Raw genomic sequence first — 8,101 nt, 5'->3', positions numbered from 1 at the left:
CTGGTGGTGCAACGGCCTTCACTATCCTAGGAATCATAGCATCAAACTTTTCAACTTATTGCCTATTCTTTCCACCACCGCAATCAAAGGCTTCCACTTTTTTTTTCAATGATGTCGACGCATACAGTAATCCAGTGATTACCTGCGTTGGACATTTCTAAATGTGTTAATGAAGAAATGTAAAATAGGACGTGTAGAGGAACGGATAATTACCATTTACAAACAGAGGAAAGTGAAGACGATCAACATCGATGCCTCAAACTTGATCAGTCCGTCCATTAGATGGAAGCTCTTCTGTCCCGTACCCAAGAAGAATCAGGCAATTTATAGGATTTTTTGTCAGGCAAAAACACCTTGTATGCAGCGTCGAGTTGGAGGCAGAAAATAGCGCTCATGGCCATACGACTTGGGGCCCAACGTTTCAAAGTTGTGTTCACTCGCCATATAAACATAAAAGCATCCATTTCCTGAATTTTCACAACAAAAATAAAATAAGTAGCTACGAAGATGTCTTACGAAGATATATACGCCAAATTAGTAACATAAATCATTACCTCTTTCCCAAGCCATTTTTCAGCACATACTATCCTTGTAGCTACAACCAAATTGAAGCATATATGACCAATTTGTAAAGGTGTGGGATTCATAGACCATTCCGTGAATCTTGTACAAGATTCTTCAGAGAAATAATACAGGGACGACTACGGAGAATCATCTTGAGGCAATGGTGTATCACTAAGCTGAAGTTTTTTACCTTTTCCTTTACACCATTTCTCCCACTGTGATGGTGGTGGAGCTGTATTGTCTTTACTTGGTTTAGCTTTTGAACCTTGGACTGAAGTCATTGGAGTCCACAAGTCATCTTCCTTATTTGTCTGAGATCGGTCAAAGTTGGGCACATACGACGCCTGAGAAATTATGCTCAAACAATTGTGTCACAAAAGCCTTCATGTCTTCATTAAAAGCCGCTTGCTTTGGTCTACAAGAAAGAACCTTATGCTTCCTTTTTTCCATACCACGATCCGGAAGCCTCTTCTTACCCTTTTTGATGTAGCGCCTAGTTCCTTTGATCCTTGTAAAGTCTGAAAACTTTCATCACTCTCAGCTGCTTCAACATTGACATGTTCTTCACCATTCACAGCTGATTCAACATCAAGATCTAAAGAATCCTCTAGAGTTTCTTCGACATCCCAAATATGCGCACTGAAATTATTCTTTCTCCTTATCAACTCCATCAGAAGCTTGATTCTGTCATCCTCCACATTATCAACTCTATGAAAAGCGTGATTTAAGACTAACTCATAGTTTCCTTTCCATGAGATGTATGCATAAAGGTCATCTTACACCGCAAAAAAAAACCGAAGTTTAAGAATTTACAAACTCATTTTAAACAGGATGAAGACATCTTAAAAATAGATAATTACCTATGCTGTAAAAATTTCCTCCAAGCGAATGATCTCATCATATGACACCTTTGCAGCTCCCATCCAATTTATGCATCTAGGACCATTAGTAAAACTTTTGTCTAGTTTTTTTTTCCACAAAGCTTTCCAATCTTTGGTACAGCTTCCATTGCCCAAATCTGCAAGGCGTAGTAGAATCCATCTAACACATAACTAGTAGTCTTGTCCATTAGTTTCTCACGGTTTTTGGCTACTGAATTGCAGAGAAGGTCATACACAGCAACTCCCCAAGGATACTTTTGAACCTTGTCAAGATTCATGACCACCGTGATGTATTTGAGGGGGATATTGGCCTTCTCATCTCTCGCTAATACCACACAAAGAATGATGACCAGGTAGATCAGTCGTATGCGATCTCATTGTTCCACTTCTTAACAGCCTCTTTGTCCTTATTCCACAGGTTGAAGAGTGTAATTTTCCATCTTTTCTCCTAAACACCTTGCTCCAGAAACCACCATCATATTTCCAGTCTTCGAACTCCTTAAGTGAGATACTAGTATTGTATTCAAACCCGGTTACTGCGTGGAACTCTTGTAATGAAATCAAAGTGGTCTCCTCGCAAAGACAAACCAAAGCTCGTGCATCTTGTAAGTCAGCAGCTCCCTGCACAAGAAGCTGTGTATCACTCTCGTGGAGTACCCAGACCATTCTCGTGAAGCTCAAAAATCTGAGAAAAAACCGGATCTTTCTTCACAACATCCAACTCCTTTGGCAGTCACTTTGTGAACTTTTTGATAGTGTAGTTGATCCTGCAGTTGTTATTGATCTAAGTCACTTGAGACTCCTCACCCTCTCTAAAAATCTTCTTTGGTTACTCCTCAGACATATCTACAAGCCATGAAAAAGTGTTAGTTCAACATGTTAAAGTATCAATATCATCACAAAAAATAATTAGATAAAAAAGCGGACAACATTAACTACATGAAAATCGGACCACAATTAACTAAGATTACAAACACAATAAAAGGACAAATACTCTACATTATTAGCGGAAAACAAAATGTTACCAACAACAACAATTTGTTCGATCGATTAATCAACAACAAGCATGTCTAGAACCGTGAAATGAGAGAAAAACTTTTGTAATGAGAGCGCACAAACAAAGAATCAATAGAAGTAATGGAATACTTAGTGTGAAGAAACGTGAGATTTCGTCGAAATTGAGGGAAGAAGACTTCGTTTTCGATTGGACCCGTTCGACTAAGAGGAACAACACTTGGACTTCGTTGAATCTTAAGTGAGACCGGAGAGGAAGAAGACGAAATGAGATTAGACTATGGGTAGAGGAGACACCGACGAAACAAAGCTTCTCTCCGTTAACCTAAATTGCCATGGAAGTCAACTACGGCGGAGAACATAAGAAAAAAAGAAATTAGGTCTACACGACACGGTGTGTTCTCTTTTTGTCTATTCTTTTTTATATTTTAACGTTTTACTATCTTAGTTTTTAAAATCAGTTACGAAAATTATAAGTTAAAATTTTAATTAATGGATAAATTAAAAATATTATGGTATTTAAAGAGAATCAAAATTCTATTTCTTAAAAACATCTTCTACAGATTCTAAAGTGACAAATCCAACATCAACGTGTCCCTATTTTCTAATTTTCTCTAATTTTATATTATCTTCTCAATCGAAGACACAATCCGAGAAGTTTCTGGTGTGGGATATCATTCTCACGTCAGAATATATTTACCAGAAAGAGATTCCGCGATGTCGGTAAAGCAAAATATAAAGTACGTTTGGCAATGCAATATGGTATAGTAGTAATTGACCAAACGATTTTTCTCCTTACTTTATTTAGTGCCCATGTCTCCTTCACTAGCTCTTATAATATACGTGGAAGGTTCATATTATTTACAAACATAGGATACGGTATAGTTTATCAAATTCAAAGACACGTGAAAGCATTTGGCCAATAAAGTCGACCCCACAAATTATTTTTCCAAGTTATCACGTACAATAATTTCGAGTAGGGAAAAGAAAACTTTGATTATAAATTTTCTCTGAGAAATTTATTTTTCCAAGTTATCAACGTACAATAATTTCGAGTAGGGAAAAAAACTTTGATTGTAAATTTTCTCTGAGAAATTCAAGTTCTTGTTTTAAAAAAAAACATAATGGACGGTGTTATTTATAAACTTTCTAACTGAATAAGATAACTACTATAAAAGCACTGCAAGAAAAGCAGCAAAAATGATATTTAATTAAAATATGTTTAGCAAAACGGACGGTGTTATTTATAAACTTTAGTACCGACTTCTTGGAAAGTAAAATAAAAAGGAAAAATAACACTCATAAAATAATGAAAATAACAAATTTCAGTGAAGGACGACAAAAAAAAAAAATTTCTGTGAAGTAGTTCTAGGATTCCGATCTCAAGTCATATCACCGGATTTCGAAATGATCAGCTAGAAGGCCTACCGACGGGAGTCGCTCAAACACGACTCAAATGATACCATAGTTTGTTGACTTTAAATAAGAAGTCTCTAGTTCATTTTTGAAAGTCTTTGACACTGATTGATAATGTTTAGAGAAAGTGATTGCTGGTTATCTGAAGTATAACCACCACATAATTAACTATGCAGACTAAACTAATATATATTTAACTATATATGTTATGTATAATAACATCTTTTAATTAATAATCTTAATTTCATTAATTTAAAAGGTGATGTAGACGTCGGAGATGTTAACTCCATTTAATTTTCCTATTGATCAACTAAAATAATTTTGACCCGACCTAGTCCAATAAATGAAATTTGGCCACAAATAGTAAAATCGGCTAAAAAAGCTGATTATCAGAGACGTCATATTTTGCGAGAAAAGGAGAAAAATCTGTAAATTAAGGTTTATATTCATATTGGTGAGAGAAAAAAGCACTTGGTGAAATCGTGTGGAGTTATTGATCGAAATGGAGAAAGAGGAGTTAATCAATTTCGGGGTCGATTAACTCTCTCTCTCTCTCTCTCTCTCTCTCTCTCTCTCTCTCTCTCTCTCTCTCTCTCTCTCTCTCTCTCTCTCTCTCTCTCTCTCTCTCTCTCTCTCTCTCTCTCTCTCTCTCTCTCTCTCTCTCTTCTCTCTCTCTCTCTCTCTCTCTCTCTCTCTCTCTCTCTCTCTCTCTCTCTCTCTCTCTCTCTCTTCTCTCTCTCTCTCTCTCTCTCTCTCTCTCTCTCTCTCTCTCTCTCTCTCTCTCTCTCTCTCTCTCTCTCTCTCTCTCTCTCTCTCTCTCTCTCTCTCTCTCTCTCTCTCTCTCAAGAGTGCCTTCCCTGGAGTTCATCTTTAAGAACTGCACTGTTCTCTAGCCATAGCTGCAGCTCTGTTCGAATCTCTCTAAGTGTTTATAGATAGGTTTTTCCTATGATGCATATGCATGATTACTACAACTACAACTACTACCTCTTGAAGATTTTTTCTATTCCTTGCTTTCAATTCTCAGCTTCGATAGTTCTGACTTTAAATCTTGAACTGTTGTCTGGTACTTCTGTATCTGATGTATCGATGTGCTAAATCTTAACCAGAACTCAAGATTTCTCTTCCAACACCACGTCCATATTTTCACGCACTTTGTCTTCCACATTTAGAATCTTTGTTCTTGGGATATCATCAACGTCTGCAAATTTCACCCTAACCTCATTTGGCTTTGGTGTCCTTCCTGGTGTACTCTTTCACCTCTTCTATTTGATGACGCGGCGTAGTGGAAACCGAAAAGTTCATAGTTGGTGAAATGCTCACACTCTCACGCTGTTCTTGATCATGTTCCAACTGATCGTTTCCATGTACTTGATGTAAGGGAGAGTCTTTCCCAGGTGTGTCCAGCATTCTTGAGTTCTCTCAGCTGTAATGCAAGCTCGAAGAACCCTTCTTGATTTTTCTCCTGACCTTAACTTCCTCTTTACTTCTCTGTAATCCCTTAGTACTGATGCGTAATCATCTAGCAAAACCTTCTCTTTGTCCTCCATGCCATCTGATGACAACTTTCTCCAGTTTGGTGTCTCTTCATCTTCGTCTTCAACTACCAGCTCTTCTCCTTCTGTTCCGGAACAAGTGCTAGCTGTTTCTAACAAAGCAAACAAATCTTTAATATCAGGTTTCTCTTCTCCTTCAATGTTTTCACTCTCTTTAATCTCAATGGCATTTTTTTCCTTTCTCAACCCTACTTTCCTTTGAGATTGACTTCAGATCCTCGTGGGAAACTTCTGATCCTGTAAGAACAAGTAACTCCTGGAAAATTCGGGCTCCCTTGACATCTTCATCCATCTTCACATCTTGTAACTTGCCAGTTAAATCAACAGCAGACCAATTGGCTTCGTTCAATTGTTTCTGTAGACTCTTGTTCTGATCTTCCACCTTTTGGAACCTTCCTAACTTTACTCATCTCGTCTTCAAGAACGGTTATACTCTTTTCATATCCGTGGAATCTGCAACCAGAGCCGCCTTTTACTCCTCTAGATCACGGATGCGATCATGTAAACCATCATTCTTTGATCTTAATGTCTTCACCAATGCTGTATACGAAGCATTGGTCACCAATGAAACAACCCTCTGCACAAGATCATCAATCTTCTCTGCAAGCCTCACAACAGTCAGATTCTCATTTGAATCTTCTCTCTCAGATTCATAGCTTGATTCTTGAAAAACATCAGCCTTTTTTTCTGTCCTAATGAACTCATCATGATCATCACTTTCATGTTTCTCAAACTTGTTCATCAATGCGTCAAACCTCTCCTTAGTAGTAGTGATTCTTTCCTTCTCAATCAAATCTTCTTTAGCAGATTGTTTCTGTTTCTTTTCAAGCTTAGCTAGTGTTTCCTCACACAATCACAAATCAGTGCTTGCCATCAACGTCCTAGCATCACTATCATTAATGGAAACACCAAGACCAAACTCAATAGTAAGTTACAAACCCTCTTCTGCTTCTCAGTCACTTCATTCTCCAAATCCCATTACCTCTCATAAGACTGTTCACATGAGCTCCGTACGAACCCTTTCTCAGTCTGCAACGCCAAGATCCCCTTCTGAAGGTTATCAGTCTCATCTATCTAAGCCTTCTTCCTTACTCAATCCAGAACTCGAAATCACTTCCCTCTTTGCTAAAACAGTTGGTCCTTTTCTTGAAAACATCAAAGACTGGTTCCTAAACGCTTTCTTTGGAATCTTAGGGACTTCAAGGATGTTGCTTCACTTGGGAATTAGATGAAGATGCGGCTGCCTCGGATTGCCTTCGTAATCTAATCATCATCATCATCCAGAGGAAAACTGAAAATGTTCAGGAAACGTTTGTCGCAATTATGCGGGTTTGCACTTTGAAGCTCTCTAGACAATTGATCATAGCGTTCAGATAATGCACGGTATGATCGAAAAGCTACCTCCACGAAATTAACAATCTATGGCCTCTTATGGTAATACATCTAAGCTCTTTTGGCGAAAGTGTCTCCATCTACATCTATGATCTTTAGAGTATGCTCTACTTTCTCTTCCATATCTAAAACGTAAAAGCACAAGACAACTCTTGACTTAATCATCTTCACTGAATAAGCAATGACACACAAGGTCAAGAAAATCATTACGTGGGAACCGAAATTCGCACCGTCGAGTTTTGTTAATCGGAGAAAAGCCAAGTTAACCTAGCTTCCCCTGAAGGTCCCGGTTATCTGCTGGTCCACGCACAACACAATCAATATGACGAAAAGTATGCAATAATAAATCGTAAGAACAGAAAGAGAGCAAAAAGATCTTATTTTCCGCTTCCGCGTTTGAGCATGAGCAATAGGTGAGAGCCTCGGCTACGAGAGCTGTCGGCAAGTTCGCTAGTCTAGCAACCTAAGTTCTAACCTAGTTGAGTCACAGCTCGATAGTAAAAACGGAAAATTGCCTAAATTGCTCTAAGTGCTAAGTTTGCTCTGGAAAAGTTCTCTCTCAGCTCCTTGCCCCAAGCCCTCCTTATATACTCCCTTAAGGTCGGTTTACCCTCTTCCTCTTCTGCCCTTGGGCCGAATCTGTCGCGTGGCGGACTTTTTCCATTTTTCGTCGATCTTTCATGTTTATCGGAAAACTTGACATTTATCTACGAGAAACTTAACATTTATCTTCGGGAAACTTGATATTTATCTTTTCCTAAAAAATAAAATAAAAGATAGACCGTCATATCCGTCTTGGGCTTAGTCTTATTCTAAAGTCATAAGTGGCCCGTCTGGTCGTGTCCTGACCCTTCCGGGCCGTTTTAGACTTCAGACGTTTTTACGATTTTTCTAAGAAATCACCTTTGACGTAATGTTGGTTTCTCGTAAGCATCTCAGTCCTTCGTATAACTGAGATGACTGGTGTTCAAGATAACCGTGATCGTTTTATACGATGAATCGAAATCCTTTCGTCAACCGAATCTTTCATGACTTTTCCCGAAGTTTTCCACGATGATCCTAATCGAAACGAAATAGGAAGATTAAGCTCACGGATTCGAGGATCGAGTTACGAAAACTTAGGAAAGGAAGAACGATATTGAAAAAGACTGAACTCGCCCTAGAAATATGATGGTTGGGACAGACCAACCTCGTCTTTGGGCGAGGTGACCTCAGAAGCAACAGGGGAAATCAACTACTATTCTCAGAAGATCCTGCACACTTGGAACGCTCAATCCG

At 38.5% G+C, this 8,101-nt stretch overlaps 1 pseudogene; it reads right to left on the bottom strand.

Moving 5' to 3' along the window:
- Positions 1-4,739: 4,739 nt before the first annotated feature.
- Positions 4,740-7,034, bottom strand: LOC108846987 (protein NETWORKED 2A-like; annotated as a pseudogene).
- Between the last annotated feature and the right edge of the window lie 1,067 nt (positions 7,035-8,101).

Source organism: Raphanus sativus, chromosome 4, assembly GCF_000801105.2.
Source record: "Raphanus sativus cultivar WK10039 chromosome 4, ASM80110v3, whole genome shotgun sequence".
NCBI lineage: Eukaryota > Viridiplantae > Streptophyta > Magnoliopsida > Brassicales > Brassicaceae > Raphanus > Raphanus sativus.
The sequence above is the reverse complement of the archived record's forward strand: the minus strand, read 5'-3'. Positions and strand labels throughout refer to the sequence as shown.